Source organism: Serinus canaria, chromosome 1 (genome assembly GCF_022539315.1).
Source record: "Serinus canaria isolate serCan28SL12 chromosome 1, serCan2020, whole genome shotgun sequence".
Classification (NCBI taxonomy): Eukaryota; Metazoa; Chordata; class Aves; order Passeriformes; family Fringillidae; genus Serinus; species Serinus canaria.
Genome location: NC_066313.1, coordinates 60,583,261 through 60,609,619, shown reverse-complemented (window position 1 = coordinate 60,609,619; position 26,359 = coordinate 60,583,261).

The window sequence follows — 26,359 nt, the reverse complement described above, 5'->3', positions numbered from 1 at the left end:
AGTTATTGCACTTAGAAATAAATGAGGTAAACATGTTAAAAGCAAATGTAGCATTTGAGATATTACGATTAAAGTATACATTTGGAATAAGTATTTCAGTTGCTGTCATAATTTCAATGCATCAATAGTAACAAAGTTGCTTATGAAAAATCCATCCTTTAATCATATATTAACTGGGTGCAGTTTTAACTTTTTACCAACCTCCACTTGTAACTACATTCCAAGGGAATTACTGTAAGGAGTTTACAAAGGAAAAAGAAACACATAACTAACATTTTTAAAAATATTATATACATTTCTCTGAAAATATTTATGTGTCAACACAAAATAGTTGATATGTAGTAAAGCAATCATAAATCCCTAAAACTGAAGGTCATGCCTTTTGTCTAGTAAATGGCTTGCATGTTGTTATAACAGATCATTTTTTTGTGATGTGTGTTTCTGATAACTTTATTGTTTCTTAAGGAGTTTCATGTATTTTATGGTCTTCAGCATTTTTCATGTTCCTAACAAGGGTATCAAGTGTCAACGTTAACTGCTGTCTGGAGAACACTATATCTCTTTTCCTGTGTAAATTTAGCTTCTATGTGGTTTTGCTATGTCTTAACCACAAAATCAATCTGCTAGTCAACTCACACATCAAGAACATGAAAACAAGAAGAGAAATTATTTTATAGCTTTTTTTCATTTTATGAAAAGCTACATTAGTGATGTGGTGACTACTGTGCATCTGGGACAGGCAATCTCCAGTCTATGAAATAACTGATACTGATATCAGTATCACAGACAATGAAGACTAAATATTTTTCTACTGACTGTTGATAAATCACTTTTGGCCCATTATAAATTATATTTCCCCATGTGGATCCTAAATTAAAATAGAAAATACCTTCTCAAAATGAAAGGATAGCTGTCTCCCATATTTTACACCTTGCAGTCAAATTGGCAGTGGTAAATCTCATGAGTGATTGCTTATCTGAACTAGCACTTTAAGAAGATCCATAAAGCAAACTGCCCCCATAAATGTTGCTTCCCTGAATTATATGCAGAAAGAAACTGCTGAAGACAGAAAACATCCTTTCTTAATTGTGGAACTTTCATTCTGGAGGTTGTTTAGAGATCTCAGTGAGCAGTCTTGTTTTGTTATCCCTGGAATGGCTTTCCCAAATGCCCAAGTATAAACTGAAAGCCTAATAACCCCAATGGGTTTTCCTTGAAACCTATGTGGAGGTAAACACATACAAAAGAATGGCACAAAATAGACATAGAGAAGACTGAGCTTTATCCGTCAGATTATTTCCATCTATACTAAATAATGCTTGTGTAAAATATTATCACATTTCTGACAGCTTTTATCCTTATTTGATAGGACATGTTTCAAATGGCACATCCGATCACAATGTCTGCCTGTCAGGTATTAAATTCTTTGCTGTTAATAGAGATCATCACACCCTTATTCATAGGAGTTAGAATTGAAATGAGGAAGAATTCTCAAGGTGCAGAGACTATTCAGCATGCGTAAGGGAAACAGACTACACCTTGTGGGTGATGCATTTTCTTGTGCATGAATTAGCACGAAGGATAATTCACTGAAAACATTCACAATCAATTTTAGAAAAGTTATTTAAAGCCATACAGATGACTAAACACTAAACTTTACTTAGCATGTAATGGCAGGAAATACTGTGCTTTCAGGAACAAAATATCCAGAATTATCACTGTTTTTTGTATTTTTAAAAGTAAAAAAAAATAAAAACTGCTGGTACACTAAGTTAGTGGGTATAGCTCTTGTATGTAAAACCAAATATAAGATGTGAGTACCAAGGTAGTAATTAGAAAAGAGAAAGACATCTAGAAGGTTAACAAGGCCGTGTACAGCAACCCAGACTGTGACCCATGCTTCAAGCCTGCCCTACAGAGGGTTTTTGGATCCAGGACCCACCTGAGACATGGAACAGCTTTATAAGCTTAGCTCAGAGTACTAAGAAAGGCCCGTCAATTTATGTTATCTTAGAGGAAAGTACTGAGGCAAATCTGACAATCCAAGAAATGTGAGGGTACTGCAACCCTATGCCCTGAGGTCCAACAATTGTAAGCTGTAGTGAGTGACAAGTTTTTCCCTCAGCCTCTCAGTTTTCTTCGGTTACTCATTATGAAACGTGCGCTCTGGACATGCTCCAGCACCTCAATTTCCTTCTTGTCCTGATGAGCCCAGAGCTGGATGCAGTATTCAAGGTATGACCTCCACAGTGCCGAGTAAAGGGGGACAATCAGTGTCCTGGTCCTGTTGGCCACACTATTCCTGATACAGGCCAGAATGCCATTGGCCTTCTTGGCCACCTAGGCACACACTGAATCATATTCAGCTGGCTGTTCACCTGCATTCCCAGGTCCTTCTCCACCAGGCATTTTTCCAACCACTCTTCCTCAAGCTGTGGTGTTGCCTGAGGTTGTTGTGACCTAAGGGCAGATTGGGGCACTTGGCCTTGTTGAACCTTATTCAATTGGCATAGGACCACTGGTTCAGATCCCTCTACAGAGACTTCTTAACCTCAAGCCATATCTTACTGGACTCTTAGAAGATATTTCCTGAAGAGTCCAAAATGTGATCTCCTGAAATGCACTGATATTTTTTTATTTAAATGCAGCCTTATTTTTTATTTTTTCTCACTTCTCAGGAGACCACATTGTTGCAGCAGCCAAAGCTGCCCTCAGCCTTCACACTTTGATCTACTGGGGTTTTTTTTTGTAAGTTTGAAGACCAGTACCACGTCTTCATTTATCAGTTCCTCAACCACATGTGACGGAAAGATGTTGTCAGCATACTCCTGAATTGCTTTTGTCTCTCTGTGCTATCCTTCCAGAAGAATTCAGGATGGTTATGCCACACATGAGGATCAAAGCTTGTAGCTGTGAAATATCTATTTCTTCCTGATTAGGCAGCCTGCAGCAGATAACTGCAATATCACCTTACCCTTGCTGCTCTGCTTGCCAGCCCTGATGCATAAGGTCTCAGCTTGCTCATCATCTCTCTGTACACAAACCTCCATGCATTCCTGCTTCTCTTGCACATAAAGAGCAATTCCCCTTTTTCACCTACTCAGTATAATTATACCAACCAAAACCTTGTTTCTGACCCTTGCTGCACAAAATGCTTTCAGCCCTTTCTCTCCTCACTTGCAGGAATGATGAGAAAAACCTCCAGGCTTCCATATTTCAGAGGTTTCAGGGATCCTTTTCTGCAAGCAAGTCACAGACCCTATTCTGTAGTTAGGACTCTGCAGATGGAGCAGGTGCTGTGAACTTCTAGGCTCTGTCAGAGCAGTCTTTCTGTTCCTGAAGCTCCAACTTTGAAAACAGCAAAGAAAAGAACTTCTGAATTAATAGCAGGAGGATGAGGAGGATATATCATGCCACTGTAAATGAGTAATTGGATAATGGCTATGACAAAGAAGGAGTGGTCAAAATATTTTGAAACTGTTTTTGTATGGGAATGTTGTATACTGGAGAATACACTACAGAAGTCCTAAGGCATTTCAAGATTTGTTGATTTGATGGAGTATGGTTTATAGAAATGATACCTTTCATAAAGATATATTCACTGAGAGGGAGAGAGAGCAAATGATTTTTGAAGCTGTTCAGAAGATGCAAGCTTCTAGGCATTTTATTTACTGGGATTAAGCTTGTCATGAAGCTTAGGATCTTTTACTAGACCTAACTAAAACACACAATTAAAATTTGGTCATTTTTCTGAGCTTAGTTAGACTTTACTTTTCCCTAAATAGCAGGATTTATTTTGTTAGTTTTCTAAAAGGAAGATTTATTTAATCCATCCACATGACAAATAAAATCTTACCACTTAGTAAATTGAGAAGCTAATGGACAGAAAAGAAAGTTTGAAGCTGGCTCCTTCATAGGGAAATGCAAAATTTGGTGAAATAAAAGGGAATATCATCCTGGAACTATTAAAAGTGAATTAGAGTAAATACTAAAATGAAATAATAACTTTTTGTCTCCTTCCTGAATTGGTATACATTTTTGAATCTCACTCTGTAGAAGTATTGTCTGGAGTCAGTCACTGTACAAAACCAAACACAATTTCTGCCGCTAAGCCACAAATCTTTAGTTTTGCAAAAATTTTTGATTGTGGAAAATACCTGTGCAGTTATATTAAATAAAAATTGTTTCCATTTCTAGTGTTAGTAGATTTGATGACAAACAAGTATCTTATTAATTTGACTCACATGCTATTAAAATCAATGGGATCATGCATTATTTTAGCAATATAAAATGGAAGACTTGGCTGTAGGCAGAGAGGACTACAAAGAAATACATTTCAGTTACAGACAATAAAAACAAACCAAAAAAACCCAAACTAAACCAACCAACCAATGAACCAACCAACCAAAAAAGCCCCCAAAAAACCTCAATAAACAAACAAAATGCAAACACCACAAAAGAATCACAGTGTTTGGATAACAGACTTATTGGTATTTTAGACCTTGATTTAATCAAATAATTTTTTATCAGTGGCAATGTTGTCCAATCATGGGGTCATTCTTAAAGGATAAAAACTGCTGGGACCAGCTGTGGGATACCTATAGGGTTGTTAATTTTTGAATGTGGAACAGTGGATTTTGAAGATGTTCTTTCCTGCTGCGTCTACTATCTTGCTAATACAGCCCAGAGTACCTTTTTTCCTTCATGGGCCCCTCCTGGCTCATGTTCATGTTCAGCTCTCAGATCCTTCATTGAAAAGATGTTTCCTTGCCGGTCGACTCCTGCTTGCATTGGTATGTTGGGTTATTCTTCTCCCAGTACAGGACTTTGCAATTCCCTTTGTAGTTTATATCCCTGATAGCCCACTTCTCCACCTTGCTGAGATCTCTCTGAATACCACTCCTGTCTTTTACTTCTTTCTCTACATGCCGCCCTATCCTTAAAGGAGGAAAATGAAATAATTGTTCCTTTTTTAAGATCTTAAAGTAAAATACTCTTGTAAGTAATGAATGTGAGTTTCAGGCTGAGGAGTAAAACAAATGACCCTGTGGCATACTTTTCATTGGCTGATTTCTGTAGTACTGTACTGGAAGCTGTGAATAGCATTAGTAAAGTAGAAGCTTTGTCTATTTCCTATCTATGAAACAAAGATGCTTGTCTTTTGAATTCTACTCCAGGAGACAGGCAATTTATTTCAAATTTTTATAGGTCTGAAAATTTTAAAGATAAGTGCCTTTTGGCTCTTTATTGCAGTCCTGATTTAAACTTCATCTGGCTTTTGTTCTGCAAAATATCTTCAGCTCATGAGATGGATTGGAAAAAATACTTGAATCCAAAAGCTCCTTCCCCTGGTTCCAACCCACATGTCTTTAGATTTATTTTAGTTCTTGACCTGGGAAAAGGATAAATTACCAGAATGTATTTAGATAAATAGGTGGTAGTGTTTATTTCCACTTATATTATGTTGTTTTATGCATTACTTACCATAGCATACATAAAATGCCACAAATTTGTACACAGTAAATTCAGATTCAAAATGGACTTGTAGAAGAAGAATGAAGAAAAAACAAGGTGTGTTAGCAACATCCAAAATTTGTTACAGTCTGATTCTGGAGCAAGAAATTACAAGCCATCATCATCATCACATCTCTCCTAGCAAATTATTTGAGATGCTGACCTCCACTGTAGACTCAGCCCCCTCATTCTTTCTCTCATGGAAATGTTGTTCTTAAAAGCTGCTATGAACTGAAAGTGTGAAGGAGAGCCTTACCACAGCTATTAATTATTTGAAATGTGGATGTAACTGGAAAAAACATTGAAACTGAACAGAGATAAAAATACTTCCTAGATAGCTATAGAGGAGTCTTTAGAAAACTATAATCTTTAAATTAATATTTTGTCATTTCATAACATTGACACTTATTTGTCTTAATGCTGATATTGATCATGGACGTATAGTTCACTGACTACTAATGAATTGCATTGATAAATCATGTTAATAAATCCACATATACAAATCCTAATCTGTTTTAAACCATGTTAATTGATGTAAGTAAAAAGATACTTGAAAATCACCGAGAAAATTCTTTGTTTTGCTATAACTTTGACTTTGGTTTCTCAATGAATCAAATACCTGTACACTCAGGCATCCCTCTGAACTTTTCTTACAGTACATCAGTAGATCTTCGTACCATTCTGGGTCTTGGATAGCAGAAGGGGATTTACACAGATGGGGAGGTACAGATCTAGTCAAATAATGTTAGTGATAATTTGATAGTAAATTGTTTCACCTTTCTCCAGAATCATTAGTAATTTCTCAGCCTCTCATTTGGAGAGAAAGCAAGCAGCCTTTCTTGACTACTGCTTTGTAGTCTCTGCCCAGAACAGAACTGTGGAAAGGTAGTTCTTTAATGAGGCTTTTCTCTTCCTGCTCAGTTTTTAACCATGATCCCAATAACAAAAAGAACAAGAGAAGTTTTATGCAAAATTTTATTTTGGTACTGCTGAAGACATACATGTAAAGAAAGAAATCAAAACTACTTCTTTTTAAAATTATGTATTTTTGCTTTAATGGGCAGAATACTGATTCTATTTATTTTCTCCATAATTTCATCAAAATAGCAGCTATTCAACAATGGTTTAATAAATTTATATTCTGCATGCCTTTTTTATTTGATGAGTAATGAGATCTATGCTATAAGCATAGGCAGAATTTAAGGTAAAACTGCTGGAAAAAAGGGCAGTTAGGGAATATTTATGGTAAGACATAAGTATTATAACAACACTTATCTGTGCACTTAACTGTAAAGTGACTTTCAGAGCCTGAGGTTATGGCTGAGAGCTCAATGTTTTGTTTACTGCATAAGCTAACTAATCAACAAAACCAATTTTGCTGCACATGCTACAGGACATCTCTGGTTCTGCTTGCTGAGAAAGAATTTGTCTTTGTGGAAGTATCACACGTCTTAAACAGTGTGATAGCTGCAGTTGATATGCTGGTGATTTTACATAAATTCAGAAGAGTGCATCTGAAGCCATTTGCTAGGGGGTTTTTTGTGCTGTAGTTAATGAACCACAGAAAGGTATTGTGAGAGTTAAGAGAGCTGGATGTTGGGTATATTTTAACATGCTTTAATGTATAAAGACAAAAATTACATTTTTCACTAAGCTGACAATAAGAAATGCTCTGTGCTGTGATGAAGCTATAGACTCTCTTGTTGAGACTAGAGTAATGGAATTTAGAAGCTTTGCATTCTATTTTGCTAAATATTAGTATTATGAACTTCACATGCCCTCTACCCCCAATAAAGGAGAATAATGTTAGGCTACAGAGATAGACAAGTGAGCCACTGACTATGACCTGGCCTGATATTAAGTTGACTGAAGAGGATATGAAAAACTACTGGTAGTGACATGAAAAATTTTTGGATGTAATAGATAACAGTGCAACAGCTGGCAAATGTTAATGATTGCACTATGAAAGACCATCACATTTCACAGTAGCTTAGGGGGCAGTTATGTGAGAACTGACTAAATATCACAGACTGCTGGCAGGGGGTACGGAGAACCTTTATAGAGGCAGAATTTTCTGATGTCAACAGCACCTTAATAACTAGATTTGTAATACCATAAAGGTCAGAGATTACCTTGGTAATGGTATAAGCAATAGAAAATTTGGGTATATATATAGCAAAATTGAGACTATAGGGGAAAATTAATTAAATGAGAGTTACATACTTGAGAGGAGACCAAGAAGGGAAAAGAGAGCTATGGGGACAGCTAGAAGGAGAGTCAAGAAATGGGAAAGAGATGGCAAGTTATGTGACTGGTTCTATTTGGGGATACCCACTGGGCAGCCCTGCTTATGATCTCTGCAGTCTAAGTCTGGGTAATAAATCAGAATTTTCTGGCTATACATATTTCCACAAGTAGAAATGCCAGAGATCAAAGTGCTGACACACAGAGCCATCTCAGTGACAGGGTGTTGGTGCCCATTTCAGGTTTGGCAACACTGATATTTATCTACCACTTCCTAAAAGAATTTGACTGCAGATATATAGACAACTAACTTTGGAAAAGATAAAAGAAGAAACCTCAAGCAGAACTTGTCAGTTCATAAAAACTGTATGGCATTTTTAATAGACCAAGGGAGAGGGGCATATGCTCCACACCTCCATTAATGGAAATCTGTAAATCATAAATAAGCATTTTGTAAGAATAGGAAAAATAAAGTTGACAATGCATTACAGGAATGGAGTAGATAACGTCTTCAAATTTCTTTCAATCTTATTTTTTCTCAAGTATTATTGTTCTTTCTTTTTTAAACAAAATTCACTAAAGAGTTATAAGAAAATGTACTGTTCAGCTATTCTGGATACCTTTATCTGATGATGTATTTCATACCTGTCCACTCATTTCCTTATAAATGCTGGTTCAATATTCATCCAACACATGCATTTCTATAGTATGACCTAAAACTTTATTGAAACATTTCAGTGTATATTGACTTGCTGAAGCAGAACTTCATTGATTTATCAGCAGGACTATATAAAAGATGAAATGACTCACCTGGGAGTATCAATAGAATGTCAGTGAAGAATACGTTCATTTTCTGCCTGTAATATCTCAGACCTGAAATAACACATATAAATAAGACCCAAACACAAAACCAGCTTTTTCTTTTTTCCCTGTTCACCTATGTAAGCTTTTATTTTTTTACCTGCTTATCTTTCAAACAACCTGTTATGCAATAAACTTTCTCACTATCTTCACAGAGTGTTCCTGAACTTAGGATTTCTTTTTGTTGTACGTCGTTGTACTTTTGGAGGTATTTCACTCCAGCTTTTCTTCTTCATGCACACTTCAAGAAAAGGCTGTTAGAAAACAGCCCTTGGTCACGCTGGAAGAAGTATTTTGTCTAGACAGTGAGATAATCACAGTTAACATCAATGCAAACAAGGAAGAATGTTTTCAGAAAGGTCCATTAATTTCCTTTTGAGATAAAAAGCTTGTCAGAAGAATTTTAGAGTGAAATTGAAATCTGTATGATTCTAAAAACTTTGTAAAGTAATTTTTAACCAGTTGTAGAAGATCAGTAGCAAAAGCACCAGTATCCAAACAGTACCATAAGTTTTCAATCAGATGCCTGTGAGCAAAGTTGAAAGCTGCAGAAATTATTATACTTTTTTTTCTTCTTTTACACTGAGCTCTTTCAAAGCAAATAATCTTTTTAAATGTTTCCCCTATGGTTTTCTGAACAACTCAGTCTCCCACTGGCTCTGCTCTGATTGCCTAAAAACCATAATCATAGCCTTCACCCCTTGAAGGCTATAAGGAGCTGCTGTGTGCAAGGCTCCCAACTACATGCATGGTTCTGGTTTTAAATTTCTCATCCCTGTGGCTGGCAGTAAATTGTTTTCAGATTCCTACAGGAGTTTAACTTTTTACTTTCCTTTTGTAAGCATATTGTTTTCTTACTTCTTCTATAAGATGCAGGTGCCCAGGCCTGCCTCTGTCAGGCCTAGGCAAGGGTGAGGAGGATCTGGAACTGCCCTGTGCTGGACACATGGGACAGTTCCATGTGACTTCAACCCACCAACCTCAAGGCATGGCTGAGCCCCACAGCCAAGGGGGTGACATCTTAGGAAAGGTGTATTTGAGGAATGAGAAGTGAGGAAAAACATTAAACAATCCTCAGACACCAAGATCAGTGCAGAAGAAGGGGAGGAGGTGCTCCAAACACCTGAGCAGCCTGTGATGAAGTGCATGATAAGACAGGCTATCCTCCTGCAGCCCGTGGGGGATCATATTGGAGCAGATGTCCATACTACAGCTTGTGGAGGACACCATGCCATAGCACCTGGGTACCTGCAGGAAGCTGCAGACCACGGATAGCCCACACAGAAGCGAGTTTCTGTCAGAAGCTGAAGCCCAGGGAGAGGAGCCCACACTGGAGCAGGCTTTCTGGCGAGACTGGTGATGCAAGGGGGACCCAATTGAGCAGTTCATTCCTGTAGGACTCTACTCCATGGAAAGGACTCAGTCTGAAGCAGTTCTTGAAGCACTGGAATCTTTAGAAAGGACCCATGATGGAAAAGTCCTTGTAGGACTGTATCCCGTGAAAGGAATCTCATGTTGGAAAAGAGTAACAGCATACCATGGTAAACCTCAGCCAGAAACTAAAAACTACACAGCCGTTCACCCATCCCATCTCATCCCATCCCATCCCATCCCATCCCATCCCATCCCATCCCATCCCATCCCATCCCATCCCATCCCATCCCATCCCATCCCATCCCATCCCATCCCATCCCATCCCATCCCATCCCATCCCATCCCATCCCATCCCATCCCATCCCATCCCATCCCATCCCATCCCATCCCGTCCCAATCACCCCTCTCCCTGCCCAGTGAGATGTGGGAGAGAATCAGAAGATTAAAATCACACATAATGAATGGTTTTGTGACATCACCACAAATATTCTGCCCCCACCTTCCCTGTTTTTCTATCAGTTTAAAATGCTGAGCAAGATGCCAAATGGTATGAAATTATCACTCTGGTCATTGGGGTCAGCTGTCCCATCTGTGTCCCCTCCTAACTCCTTGTGCATCCCGAGTCTCCTCACTGTAGGGGTAGTGAGAGAAGCAGAAGAGGTCTTGACTTTGTGCAATAACTGAAACATCTTTGAATTACCAACAGTTTTCAGCACACATCCAAAACATAGCCCCACTCTATTTGCAATTAGCAATAGCTTAAGTTATTTTTCCCCAAATCAAACCTTTTTTGCATGTGGCAGTAACTGGTGACTGATTGCCCAGTGCTTTTCTGAACCTGTGGCTTTTTAATCTTATTTTCTTCCCCTGTTCCACTGAAGACAATGAGTGAACCAGCCAAGTCTAACCCTACATGCTCTGTATATATGCAGAAATATTTTTTTTCCCTAAATAAATAAAATAAACCAAATCAAGTAGATACTCTTGGCTTCCTTGTTGAATGTGATATCTTCCTTTTTTGAATTCATATTTAATAGGAATTCAGAGAGGAATCAAATCCAGAAACATTTCTAAATATAATGTAGAAATGTGAATACTCTCTTCTCTAGTTTAACCATGCCCCTGCTAGTTATACATCAATATCCTGACAAAAAGCTATATTCATAGATTAAATCATTTGTAAAGGTTAATTTAAATACAGCTCTTTTAAGTTCTCTAACACCTTAAGCTAATGAATATCTATTTAGAATCTCTCTTTGCTTTTTCTTCAGTTGGTGTAATAGAAATTATAACAAATCCCTGTGACTTAATCATGATACAGGGAGTATTTTTTTAAGATTTTTAGAATGCTGTTTGACTTACTCTGGGAAAATTACCTGGAGATATATGTAATAGCCAATAACCATCCCTTCCTGATATCTTAAATGAATCTTAATTTTAGAAAACATTTAAACAGAAGTAGTGTAAAGACATCGCAAAACCAGTAAGCAATATGCATATCTTGTTTTTTTGTAAATCTAGACAACTATATCTCAAAAGGATAATTTCCTTCAAAATCTCCTAAATCCTTTTTCTCTTGCCTGCTATGCATTTTACCCTTTACACAGTTATGATAAGTGAACTAATTCTCTTTGATTCTTCTGCCTCTCAGAATGGTTTCTAAACTTAATAGTTTTCTTTCCATTTCATCTTTTCTACTCTGAGCAAATTTTTGTAGGTCATTAGAAAAAGTACAAAACAGAAAAAATCTCTCAAAAACTCCCTCAAATATATTTCTAATTATAAAATTTTGTCTTGAGAATTTTCAAAAATGAATGATGTGTCATGGATGATAAATCAGGAAGCTTCATTCAAGTGTGACACTGATATTCTCATGCTGTTGTACATCCCCTTTGACACTTGTCTCCACACACAGAGTATTCAAATTGCTGAGTTGCAATGAATTCACTGAAGGGGAAATACCATATATTTCTATATTTCAAACTGAAAATTTGCTCTAAATTTCTTGTCAGCAAACTAATTCTATAAACATTGCATGTGATCTGCTATTAACTTATTCTTCAAAATGAGAAAAAAGGCTAAGACTCCTTGTCTCTGATAATTTTTTTTTTTTAAATACTAGCTGAAAGAGAATAGTCCCTGTGGGTGACAGCAAAATTAACAAACCCTGATGCATACATGCGGAACAAATTCCTTGTGTGTCCTTGGAGCCATCATTATACAGGTTCTCAGCAGAGTGCTTTCTTTTAATCTTTTTGCAATCTAACAATGAGATACATATCCTTTATTCTGTCATAAGGCATAAAAGCCTTTGCTGAATGTAAAATCTACAGCAGTTTGGGCCGGGTTGTAGATTTTTTTTTTGGTTTGGGTTGGGGTTTTCAGGTGCGTTGGATTTTTTTTTCCTCTTCCCATGAGGATTTTGCGACCTATGCAGGAAATACAGAATTCAGGCCAGGAATTCCAGGTGAAAAAGGCTAAAAGAGTGTTAGCCTTTTTCAAGTTAAAATTTGCATCCCAGAGAAAGATACCCAGAGAACCTAATCTCCTAGACTGTTTGTAGGTGTATGAATTTGTTTATGATACGGTTACCTATAACAAATATACTTGTAATAATATTTCCCTCCTCTCTCCACTGTTGTGTGTAGGTCCAAACATTTGTGATAAAAGAATTACATCAAGAAGACTGACTATTTAGTTTCTTAACTAATTTATTTATCCTCAAAGTCTCATTTTTCCTACATTTGAAAGAACCTTTCAATATTTCAGAATGTAAACATTTTCTCTCTTCTCTGGTGAGAGAACCAGGAGTAATCTCATCTGTATGAAGGGACTGCACAGAATGGATATTTTACCTTAATTCACCATTTCTTGAGCCAGTAAGAACTCTCCATCTGGAGTCCACCTGCTTGATAAAAACAAATATAATAACATAAATAAAGAAATAGCCAGATATGGTCACAATTGTCTACAAAAAGCTTCTTTTTATACAACACCTGTCATATGCTTTTTTATTGCAGCATCTGTAAATACTTTGAAAATAAAAATTCAATCTATAGTTCAGAAAGAAAAAGATACAAAATATGAGACCAATAGTTAAGAAAAATTTAGATCTGAAGTAAGTAAATGCAACTACTGTTGGAGCAGGAGAGCCAATGCCAATTCAGAAATGCCTCAGTCATAAACTGGCAGTCCTGTGTCAGCACCTAAAATAGTGATCCATTCAAGAACACTTAAACCTTGCTTTCTGTGCTGGCATAATTAATTAACGATAGTTTTAATGTTGAGTTTTGTGATTTGTGCTGGGAAATGGACTGAGACTACCAATTCATTCCTCATTAATCATTCAAAGATAATTATTTTCAGTGGCTACCATGTGGACTGGATTTGAATGAATATCTTTAAGGACAAAAAGGAGTCTACTCCTTAAACAAATAGCAGAATCAAAATTCTTTCTCATTATTTTTATCAGATTTGGTTTTATCATGCATAAGAAACCCAAGTTATATAATAACAATGCATCTTGAAATACAGAGATAAAGAGATTGAAGATTAAGATGCAAAGCAGGGGTCAAAGAACACTTTTTTAAAATTCTTTTTCTTAAACTTTACCAATACTTTCATTTTAAGTCCAGGAAGACAGATAGCTGCTATGTAAGCAGATGGTTGAGATTTTTTACACCATTACAGTCAAGAATGCATTTAATAAATTACTGTGTCATTTCTTTTTCCCCAAAAATTAATTTCAGTAAACTGTACAGTCAATATTTCAATCACATCACTGGAATTGGCGCACCACTTGGCAAGCTAGTGTTGCTAATGTGCAAAGGAAGCTATGACAGCAAGATTTGCTTGTACTGGTAATCAGCAGTCCTGAAAAATACAGAAGTCAAATAGATCATGATACATTTTAAAATAAACAGTTAGTTCTACTTGAAAAATTATATCCTCATGCAATTGATTTTGAGCAATGTTTATACAAACAGCATGAAAAAAAATCAATTTTATTTGCCTAACAATGTGACAGACATTTTGTTTCATTGATGCTGAATCGAATAAAATGAAGATATAATTTAAATAAGTACTAGAAAGTAGTAGAAAATCCAGTGCAGGCAAAGTTATCAAATTCTGTGGCAAGAGCAATTACATTCCTGAAAAGTTTGCACTTGAGGAGAGATGTAGAGCTCTCAAGCTCAAACATCATCAACATTGAAATGACCTTCTTTGTCTAACAGATATTCCACTTACAGTGGTATTTCCACACATACACTGCCCCAGGCTGCTGCAGAGAATTGAAGATAGCATTTGTATAAAGAAATGCAGTGCCACCATAAGCCCAGCAGGCTTAAAGCTGTTGAAAACTTGGCCTGTGGTATTCATTAGAGTAAAACCTGTTTTAGACCATCCTGAATAAAATGCAGCAGTAATAAAACAGCTCTAGTCTCAAGGTACAGACGTGCAATTTTCTCTTTGTTGTGAGCTATAATTGGTGAATATATTAGTATTTGCAACTTGCAAGGAGGAGATATATTGCCTGCTATTGTCTTCACAAATATTTGTAACTGCTTTGCATCCTTTGCTTTCATGAAGGGTATGACATTCAAGTGCCATGAACTGGAAGGCAAGAAGTGTGATATTGTTCTTAGACAGAAAACTGAATGTTCCCCTAGCTAGAGGACTGCAGCCACGAATCCTTCCCAAGGAAAAAATTAGAGATGCATATTCATTTATCTATGAGAGGATTTTCTATAAAGTGTATCTCTTCTCTATAGGTGGCACAGAATGCAATTAATTAATTTTTAGCCTTAAAATGAAGCAGCATTTATCCAAGAGATTAATAAACGGCATGCAGCCTTGATACATTGCCAAAGCTTGCTTTAGTTTATTTTTGAATGATATACTGCCTTTTCATAAATACACATTCATTAGTAAAAAGCATTAAACAAATGTTGTACCGAAGTGAAAACAAATCTGTTTGCCAAATTGGTTATGCTTGAGGGAAACATGAGGGTTGGATTTTTGTTTGGTTTTATTTTTGATTTTTGAAATAAAGCAGGAATAGTACTCTTTCTCATTTCATTTTCATTTGAGCATTTTTATGGTTGCTTTCTGCACTATGCTTTTACAAGTAATAATAAAAAAAATTCTCTACCTTTAATAATTGTGCAACAGGTATTATATTTAAGCAATGTTAAAATATGTTTTAAAAATATATTTTCCTTCTGCATTTTCCTTTGAATATGACAATAATTTAAGATACCTTTCTTACACGTTCTCTAGACCATTAGAAAAGGTATAGAAATTTGGTTTTGTCCAATAGTCAGCTAGCAACAGATGTTATGATTATGAAACAAGCCCAAATCACAGAAAAATCTAGTCTCAGGAGAACAGAGAAAAGTCTTAGTCTTCAAAATGTTAAGTTAAGCACACATCTTTTCTGTTCATTATATTCATAGTATTAAGGTGGTCCAGCATATTTTAAATAAAATATAAAACATTTTAAATAAAATATAGTAACTTTCATCTGTATATTCGGATATGCCCCTGTGTTCATTTGCTACTAAGCTACAAATTTTAGCACCTATTCAACAGCAATAAAATAAGCATGATATGCAATTCTGTTGGTCAGAGTCATCTTTCTGCTGAAACATAAACAATCACATGCCAGCAGTCTTGCCACATTACCTTCTTAGCTCCTGTTGGAAAGAAAATATTGACGTGAATGACAAGCAGATATGAAATTGAAATTTTTAGGGGTTTAATCCAAAGAAAATATTTCATTAGGACTAGATGATGATGATGATGATTATAATTATTATTATTTATTTTATATTCTTCTTTTTATCAGCTGAAAAAAGAAAAATAAGCTAGATCTGAAAGAGTAGTTTATTGATTATATTGTTACTTTTGGATTAATTTCTGGAAAATTACCTAAGAATTAAAAGGAGAAAGAGGAAAACAATCACACAACATTTTTGTGAAATATGAAATCTCAGTGTGACACAGCATTAAATATTTTGGTTTTTGTAAAAGCTCTCATATAAGGAATGGAGTCCAGGATGTATAAGATGGCCTTAACATTAACTGCACTTTTCTTCAAAGTTCTTCAACTGATAGAAAATAAGGGTTGAAAAAGTGTATTTGGAAAATTCCACACTTGCGTCTTCCATGAGGATGACCTGTCATGACATTCACAAACGTGGATATCTGGCCAGGAGAAGGCTGTCTATCAGGGAGTGAAAAGATGTAAAGTGTTTTGTAGACTGTGCCAGGGGAAAGAAAAACGGTGCTGACAGAAGATGCCATAGCTCCATGTCAGACTCCTATGTGGGAATGCTCTGGTGACCTCTTGGCAGGCATTTGCCATTCCATAGCTAAATATGGCCTTGTGGATACACCTTTCCTACTGTTTTCACTCACTCATCTTCCTTGCCAGATGGTCTACTCTGGAATTAAGAGTACAGCTCTCTGCAGAAAGAGTGGTGGGTGGAGAACCAGTCCCAGAGACAGCATTCATCCAGCAGCAAAGGACAGGCAGAAATAAACCAATCCAGCCAACCAACCAACCAACCAACCAACCAACCCCTCATGAAAGATAAAATGTTTAAGAACCACCACCATAGGCAGGATGGGTTATAGGCGTGTATGCTAGGAAAACAAAATAGTGCTACTTCTATAGTGGGTTGCTGTTTCAGACAAGAGTGAGTCCTCACTACAGGATTTTGGATAACCTAATTGCAGTGTGAAATCACCATAGTGGAGTAACTCAGCTAAACAGTTAAATCTTGTGACAAGATTGGTTTAAATGGATTTTATCAACTTAGTACTGACAGAACCTAAAATACAGATTCTTTTGGTCTTCGGAATAATATGTGTTTTGAGGAGGGACATCTGTTTCGGGATAGAACACCTGCTGTGTAGTGCTGTATATCTGACTTAATTGCTCAGATGATCCTCTGTAAATCTTCTCTCATATTAGGTGAAGATAGGAGGAAAAAAACCAACAAACAATGGAATAAAAAATTATAACCCCACCAATCCTATTTTTATTGCAAGAAGAGCAATATGTTTTAAAGTATCAGGTCAAAACTAACATTAATTCTTGGTTTCAAATTATCTAAATTTTTATTTACTGTTTTGATAAACTGTTTCTCTTTGTCCAAGTGTTTCCTCTTCTTTATTTTTCTTCTGAGAAAAATGTCAGTGGAGATACTGCACAAGGAACACCAGACCTGTGTGCTCTCTAAGATCTATTAATCGGCTGTTTGCCAGATGAAGAACCAAATTTTATTTCATTAGCTAACTTTGATTCTCCGAATCATAAAGCAAAATGCTTTTTTCCAACCAAAAATAGTGCTGGGGACTCAAAGACATTTTCTGAAATAGCAGTCATTCCCCATAAGATGTAATTATCAAATTGTATTTAAAGAAGCAACAATTCAGATGAAGATATTTGTTATATTCCAGCTAAAATACTGAAAGACTATCATGACAGGCTGCTTTTTAGAGCATTGATTTCTTCATTCTTTTCTAGGACACAAATGATGGGACTGTAATTCAAAAAGTACTTGCTTTACATGTGTACAAGCTATAAATTCTTTAGTAGGCATGTCAAATTTGTTTTCCAATAAATTAAAAAGCTTTGAATAAATAGTATTTCATGCATTTATATGCAGGAGAATAATAAAGTGGGCATGGGATTTCTGTATTTATTTTTGCACTCTACAAAATGAGGGTGAATATTTGTCCTTTGACATATCTCTTCTCATGAAAATCTGGGAACAATCTAATTTTTGTTTCTGGCATTATTTTGAAAGTTTTTTCTATCTGATAGTTTTCATTAAATCTCTCTTAACCCATAGGAATACATGAGCAGGAAAAATGCTGTAATTTTAGTAAGTTTTATTGCACTGCAAACAGTTGAGTCTGTCTTTCATACAATCATTAAGACCTAATTAAAACTCAGAACTTCTTTTACTTATCATTATATTTTATTGACCATTTAAAATTAAATTGTGACTAAGTGAATAAAATAAAAACAAATCAAAAGTTAAAAAGCTTCTTAATTCTCAAGATTCTACTGTTGATAAATATGCCATACAGTTAACCATGTTGTTTACTGCTGTTTGTTCAATGAGGAGGAATTATGGACATGACATAAAGCTTTAAAGATCTTTTACACTTCTTACTGTTTAGCAATCAAAATGACCATCTGCTTACTTACTAATGTTTTCCTTGTCAACTGGAATATTTTAGTTCACAAAACAAACCAAAAGAAAAACAAACAAATTTTCCATATGCATCCTTCCTATCCATCAACAGCAAGGGTAGGTTACATATAGATTTTTATGCTTTTGGAGATTTTGTACTCCCTGTGAAGAAGTATTGCAGTGTCCATTTGAATGATTTGAGAAGCCTCCTGTTTTTTAAGTTTGAGAACATTTAGAAAACTGTTTTGTAATTGAGATATAAAACTTTCAAAATAATAATACCTAGAATGAAATTTTCAATTGTCCTTCCTTTAAATTAAAGCAAAAATAAGTGAAACTATAGTTATAATATAAGTAGTTGATCAAATTCTTCATGTTATGTACAGGAATTTCGAAACATCACCGATCCATAAAACACATTGTCTATGTATTCCTTAGACTATTCCTAGTCAGGAAATGCAAACAAAGCTATGTCTATGTATGACTAAAAGTAAAATTTAGCAAGAATATATGTAAACATAAAAATTAGTAAATGGACAGAACTCTAGGGATTATTATTTCTTAACCCTACAGGTACCATCCTGGGAGCTACCCCACACTGCAAGAAAAAGACAGTGCCATAAAACAAGTATTTTTTACTGTCATATAAATTACAATAACTAAGGAATGTAATTTCTCATGCCTCCAATTCACTGCCATTACATAGCTGCACTTATGGGTAATTATTAGATAGTAAGAAAAAGCCATCTAAACATGAAATAGAAGCAAAAGTTAAGATAGCACAAAATAATTTGATGGTGAATAGAAGTAATGAGTCAGTTTGAAATTTGTGTACAACCTTTCTACTTAGTAGAACATTATTATCTTTTGTCCATTTTTGGTAAAATATGTTGACATTTCTCACTCCTTTTTAAGCATCATTTCTCAAGTTAACTCTCCTAAAAAGGAAAGTCTGTGTCTAATCATGCTGCAGACACAGATTTCCTCAATTCTTACTTTGCCTAGACCAACTGAAAGGCACCTCATTTTCATTGTGTTGATTTCCTAGACACAAGCACATGGGTCTCCAGCTGTAGAACTTATCCCATTGCATACAAATAAATCCTTTTAAATAGTCAAGAAGTGCAGGAATGGTCATCTAGAGCAGCCTTCTTTTATACATTGTCAAGTCAGATGGGATAGGTTTTGTATATGGTTTAAGATACTGAAAACAGTCTTGAAGGGATCACAAAGATCTGTTTGGAAGCTGGATTGCATGAGCTCACTAGGAAAACATTGTAAGGAAGTGTCATTTGATCCAGGTGAGGATTTCATGGCAGTCAAACCCCTGTCACCATTAAGACAGCAATCTTTTCAGAGTGGTGGAAGGAAAATAAGCTTCCCTTTTAAAAAAATTACTTTTTTTTTTTTTTAAAGGACTGTCTCGTCATCAATATCTCTGCAACAGAAGAGATAGCTGGAGGTTAGCCATCATCTATTTGATTTGTGTCTTTGTATATTTTTGTTTATGGCTTCTTCCTTTTCCTCTTATCACTTTTTCCAGTGAAAACTTCACCAGCTACAATTAAAGAAGGAACAGATGCTCCTTTCACCAACCTTTGCAAAAAACTTTTGGATAATGGGATAGTATCTCAGCAGCAATAACATATTTCTCTAGAAGTTGATTGATTAAAATACATTTATAATTTTACTAGTTGAATTGAATTTGTTCATTGAATTTACCTGCATCAATAAAAAATTAACACATTTGTACTAGTTAAGCCTTTTTTAATCAATATGGCAAAATATTGACAAGATTTCTCCTGAATTTTGGAGCTTTTCTAGTCTTACACATTTTTGTAGTTCAGTTATGAATCCAGCTTGCTTATGTTTAAAGAAAATATCAGAGTCATTATCAGTGTTGTGTAAGCACTTCTTTCAAATACTTTTAAACATTACAGAAATTTCAGCACATTCTTTTGTTGCTGTTTGATTCTCATCAGATGCCATCTCTGGCTCCATTGCAAAACAAGCAAAGAAGCTTTGGTTTTACTGGCTCTAAATAACATTCTTCATACTTTCTTGCCAATTCGTCCCCTTCTGGCTTGCATGGAAGAGGGAATGAAAACAGTAATTTCTTCAGGTTTGTACTCCATTTATTCCCACTGGATTGTAAGCCAAGAAGAATGTGCAAACCCCATAATGGCACATCAGGGAAGTGCCTTTGTTAAGATCTTCTTTCAAGAACTAATTTTATAAGCTACTACTATAGAAATGTAGCTCGTGTTGCAAATAATAGTAATGAGAAGCAGAATTTATAACATGACCTAATTTATCTAACTCAGCTTTTGAAAAATGCAAGCACAGTAGATTTGTGAGTTTTGTGGTAATTTTTACTTGCTGATTATCGCTCTGTCAACTTATCTTTTTTTAATTTTGTCCACACAGATTTGTCAATTTTGCAAAACATCATGACATCTCTTGTGTTAACGTCTACTATAATATCATTAAAACCAGCCTTTTTTAAAGGAAAAAAATCTGCTAGTTGGAAGTATAGATTTGGCCCATTGCAAAGCAATATTGAAGTTCTACTCTATGGGATTCATGAGAAGTTTTACACTATGGTATTCAATTTAAATCAAACTTCAATTTTCCAAATGTCTAATCTTCATCAAATATTTTTTTTTCTTTCCTAATAAATCCTATTAAGTTGTAGATACAACATGAAAAGCAAATGGTTTTATTCATCAAAAATTTAATCCTATCAGTTCCCTTTGTCCAGTAACTGACTTAGACCTGATTAATTAACCATAATACAAAGATGAACACTAGAAAGCCAAATCCCATGGGGTTTCTGAAAGATAAGCTGTAATTAGCCAGGATGGAAGTAATCATAAATACTTTTCTCTCTTCAATATTTTTTGTCAGAGTGCATTTTTTTTTCAGTTCAGAGTGGAAACATCATTTAGTGTTAGTTAACTGTCATTAACTTTCTCCTGTGGCATGCAATCTATTTCACCTTCCTTAAAAATGTGAATGTCAGTTGATCATCTGCTTATCTGCATTTCTCCAAACTTTTATCTCAAAGCAATAAAAAAACTTGTTCTCTGTTTTTTCAAGGTCAGTGATAATCTTTAATCTCCTAAACACACATTTACACAGTACTTTAGGAGTTACCAGTATCTGAGGCACATGTACATTCAGTTTCATGCAACCATTTTTCATTTTCAAGCATTTTAAATTTATACTCAAGCCATTATTTCATAGTATAAAGTTTCTCACTATCACAGGTGATAACAAAATCTTTTATTTCTAATGACATAGTCAATATTACACAAGCCTCAGCCTATTATCATTGGCTTCAGTAACATACAGAGGAAAAAAAGGTTCATTTGGCTGGAAATTAACATCAGGTTTACTAATTCTATAAGCCATTACTTGCAAAATTTTCTGAATGAAATTTCCTTATATATTCTGTTCCTTGTTATGCCAACCCCATACTTGTCTTTTGATATAAGTGTAATAGGCAGCGTGCAACTTTTTGGGTTTGAAGAGCCAAAGAATCCATCCATGATTAGAGGTACTTAGGAGCAAATAAACTTTGTTGGCATTGTACCTCTAATCCATCCATGATTAGAGGTACTTAGGAGCAAATAAACTCCAAATATCACCAAAGCAGCTCCAAAGCAAAACTAGAAGTTGAATGTATTTATGAGAGTGAGGAAAAAAGTACATTTAGTTAACAAGTTTTGTAACACTTTCTTTACTTGAACAAATTATGTTTCTGATTTTCTTTTTTTCTTTAGCACTGCTTTTATATGTAGATAGGAATGATAAGAAATTGTACCACTGTACTTTAGTTCCATTGCTTCCAGAAGGCAAAAACTCCTGTTTGAAATTCAAGTCTTTTATGGTTTTGAGAGTGTGTGTGTGTCTGTGTGTGTGTGTGTATATATGTGGGGGTGTTTTTGTGCATGTGTGTGTGCATTAAAAGAGTAACTTTATAACTGCAAGTACAAGAAAGGTCAGGCATAATTGTGAGTCCTACAAGATCCATTTTTACGTTGCTTCTGTGTTCTATTAAATTCCCAAACAGGCACTGGATGGTACCGTTTCATTTAACTCTCTCTAAAACCAGAGCCCACGTGATAGCTGTCTTGAAGAATCTCTTCCAAAGACCAGTATAGTTTAAAATGTATTGGATATAATCTGCTCTTTTATCAGAGCTCTTGAATACATGCACAGAATGATAAATATATAAATATCCAGGAGGGTATAACCATCTTGAGTCCTTAGTAAGGTTTTGGGCAGTATAAGAAGGACATCAAACTGTTAGTGTGTCCAGAGGAGGGTGGCCAACATAGTGAAAGGCCTCAAGGGCAAGACTTACCAGGAGCAATTTAAGTCACTTTGTTTGTTCAGCTTGTAGAAGATAGGTCTGAGGGGACGTCTCATTGCAATCTACAATTTCTTCAGGGGGACCATGGAGGGAGAGGTCCTCTGCTGACCAGCAATAGGACATGAGGAAATGGAATGAATCTGTCAGGCGAAGTTCAGGTTGGACATTAGGATAAGGTTCTTCACTGAAAGGGTGATTGGTCACTGGAACTGGGTCCCCAGCTCCAGTGGGGCACCTCTGGAGCACCAAGCCCATCAAAGTTCAAGAAGTGTTTGAATGATGCTCTTAGTTTTATTCTAAGTAGTCCTGTGAGAAGCAGGGATTTGGACTTGATGATCCTTATGGGTCCCTTCCAACTTCTATGATCCCATGAACTGCACATAGTCAGTTACTAATCACGAAAGAAACGTAGCCTTGAGAGTTGGATATGACTGTTCTTAGGGCTTAAAAAAAAAAAAAAATTAAAAAGAGCAATTATGTATTGCTGCAGATATGTATATTATCTCATATTTGGAAAAAAAAATAACCCAGCAACAAGAAGATAGAAACACACAGCTATAACCTCAACACAAACAGGCAAATTAAGACTAGAGAAAAAGGAGTTCCCTGAGTAGTGTCTTCCACTAGTCAAGGACACTGCACTTTATCAGCACTGCTACTTACACATCAGTAGATCTCCCTCCACCTCAGTAGAAAGTTAGCATTGCTTTAAGGTTTTACACACATAACTGTGGAAGTGAGCCTGCTTGTGGGTTTCTTTGGTGTATTGGCTCTGAATTACTAAGCTTTGGTAGTGGGGGGATACAGGAATGGTTTCTGTGGGGGGATACAGGAGTGGTTTCTGTGAGATGCTGACAGAAGTTTCCTCCACGTCCAGCAGAACCAATCCATGGTTTCTCCAAAGATGGATGTGCCACCAACCAAGGCTGGGCAATTAGAAATTATGGTAATGCCTCTGTGATACCATATCTAAGAAAAAGGAAAGAAAAAAGTTATTCTGCAGATGTAATTGCTGCCAGAGAGAAAATACAGGAGAGGAACAACTCTGCAGACACTAAGGTCAGTGCAGAAGGAGGGGGTGGAGATGCATCTCAAGCTGAAATTTGCCTGCAGCCTATGGTGCAGACCACTGTGAAGAAGCTGTGACCCTGCAGCCCATGGTGATCCATGGAGATCCAGACATCCACCTGCAGCCTGTGGAAGAGACCCATACTGGATCAGGTGGATGCCTGAGAGGAAGCTGTGAGTTTGTAGGAGGCCCCTGGAGACAGAAGCCCATGTTGCAGAGCCTGTCCTTGAAGGATGGCATTCCATGGAAGAGTACCCTGTGCTTCAGCAGTCTGGGGAGGGCCATTGACCATGGGATGGATGCACATTGCAGAAGTTTGCAGAGAGCTGCTGCTCATGAAATGGACTCTGGAGAAGCTCATGGAGAACTGTCTCCTGTGGGAGGGATCCCACATTGCAGGAGGGAAGGACTCTTCTCTCTGACCAACGGGAGAAAAATCGGGTGATGAGCTGACCATAGCCCCTGATCTCTGTCTCCCTGTACTGCTGGGGAAGGAGTAGGGCTAGGAAGGACAGAGGGATGAGGGAAAGTTTTTTTAGGTTTTAATTTACTTCTCATTATCCTGCTCTGATTCTGCTGGTAATAAGTTCAATTAATATCTTTAATTCTAGCCTGTTTTGCCCATGATAGTATTTGGTGAGAGATTTCTCCTGGTCCTTTTCTCAACTCATGAACCCTTCTTTATGTTTTGTCTCAACAGTTCGGCTGTTGAGAGGAGTGATGGAGGGGCTTTGGTTGATGCCTGGCATTTAGCTAGAGTTAACCCACTACATAAAATTATTTTGGTTGGCATTTCCTTTACTTGACTATGCTACTTTATAAAGAACCAAAAAATGCATCCCTGTCCAAGCCCCTGCCACCAAAAAACACAAAACTGCAAGGTTTAAAAAACTCTAAGAATTTAAAACCTTCATACCCTTACTTAACTCTGAAAGATTAAATTTAAAATATTTTTCCTAAACTTGTTTCAATAACAATCTTGTAATCAAATAAAAGAAGTCTGGTTAGTAATCCCTTTTTTTGTATATCAAGCGAGCATAAAAATAAACTAAAACAGATTTAAAGGTAACAAAATTTTAACAAGAAATAACCCAAAACAATAATGTATTTAATACAGCTATAGATATATACCTTAGTGACATTTATAGCAGAGATTAATTTTTAAAAGCAATTTACTTCGAAGATTGGAAAAAAAAATCATAGTACTAAAAAGAAAAATAATATGCAAGATATTGTAAAAAAACCCAAAAGCTAAGAATGATACAGATGCATTTATAATATCGGATCAGGATGCTTCCAGTATTTTGTATTGTCTTCAGGAGGATACAGCACTTTGAATTATTAAGTTTTTCAAAGCATCAGATCTGTCTTTTGGTAATTTGTACAGCATCTGGTTTAATAAGTCTGATCGTGAGTAAGACCAATAAATGTCACAAGGATAAATTACAAGTGGAATTTTCACTTCAGCACCAGTCCTGTAATATATTGTCCATGAGCTGATAATGAAGATTAAAATCCTTTTATTCTGCTTGAATGTGAAAAACCTGGAACATGATTCAAAGCCATATTCTGAACAATATTGAACACCTTAAATTCTCACTGATCGTAAAATGTCTTCTGATAAAAATCAGAATCAAATCTCTATTCAGCTCAGGTTAATGAAAGTTTGGTCACTGAGTGCTGTGTTATCAGAAATTGTCTCATAATATATGTTGAGACAATAGTTTAGTTTAAGAAAAAATACTTCTAAATTGTATGGGAAATAGAGACTCATGTAATAGAACTCCACATAACATGGAGCTGTACTGTTTTACTTTATTCAGCCTAATGATTTCCATTATCTCTTTCGTTGATAGAATCCATTTCAAAAACCAATAATCTCTTGAAATCCACTGAGCCACAAATTAGTCATTAGAGAAAATTTTCAAAGATCATTACCTTTTCCATAGATTTTTGCTTTTCATTTCCTAAAAACCCATGTCTAGTGTTGTTCATAAGAAGAGGAGGGTAAATTACTCAGTTCCAAAAGAATGATTCTAGTATTATTTATGCAATTCACTTGTTTATGATTTGCACTGCTGCAGTTTTATTAAAGGTCAACTCTGTATCACTCTTAACCTTGAATTTATGACCTTGTATACTATTAGGTTCTAATGAAAAAAACAAATGGCATGAACACTTCACTGTGCACCACTTTAATGACCTACAATTTTCTTAGGAGGAATTTATCGTTTTTCTAAACTAGTGAAATACTCTCTGTCACACACACACACAAACATGCATACACACAAATAGAGGCATAATTTCCAACACAAAAGGGAAAGTAAGAAATGTGGTCAGTGGTTCAATTTTTTCATTGTCTTGATTTGGGTTGCTTATTGTTTTTTTTAAGTTACACCTAAAGAGTCCAGGCTTTCTGACTGGAAGGTTGGGCTGAGAGCATTTGAATTCTGGTTTGTCTAAGAAAATGTTCAGTCCACAGAAAGAAATTAGAAAATTACAGAAACCTGAAATATTTCAGAGAAACACTTTTTCAAAGCACTTTTAAAATAGGGAAATACAACAGAATTTAAAAGGCCTTATGGGAATCTAGTCTTGTCATAATAAGCAATATTTAGCAAAACTCTTCTGCATAGATCTGAATACACCAAAATTACTTATCAAATTATGAGAATCAGACTCATAATTCACTGTTTTCCATACTTGCAT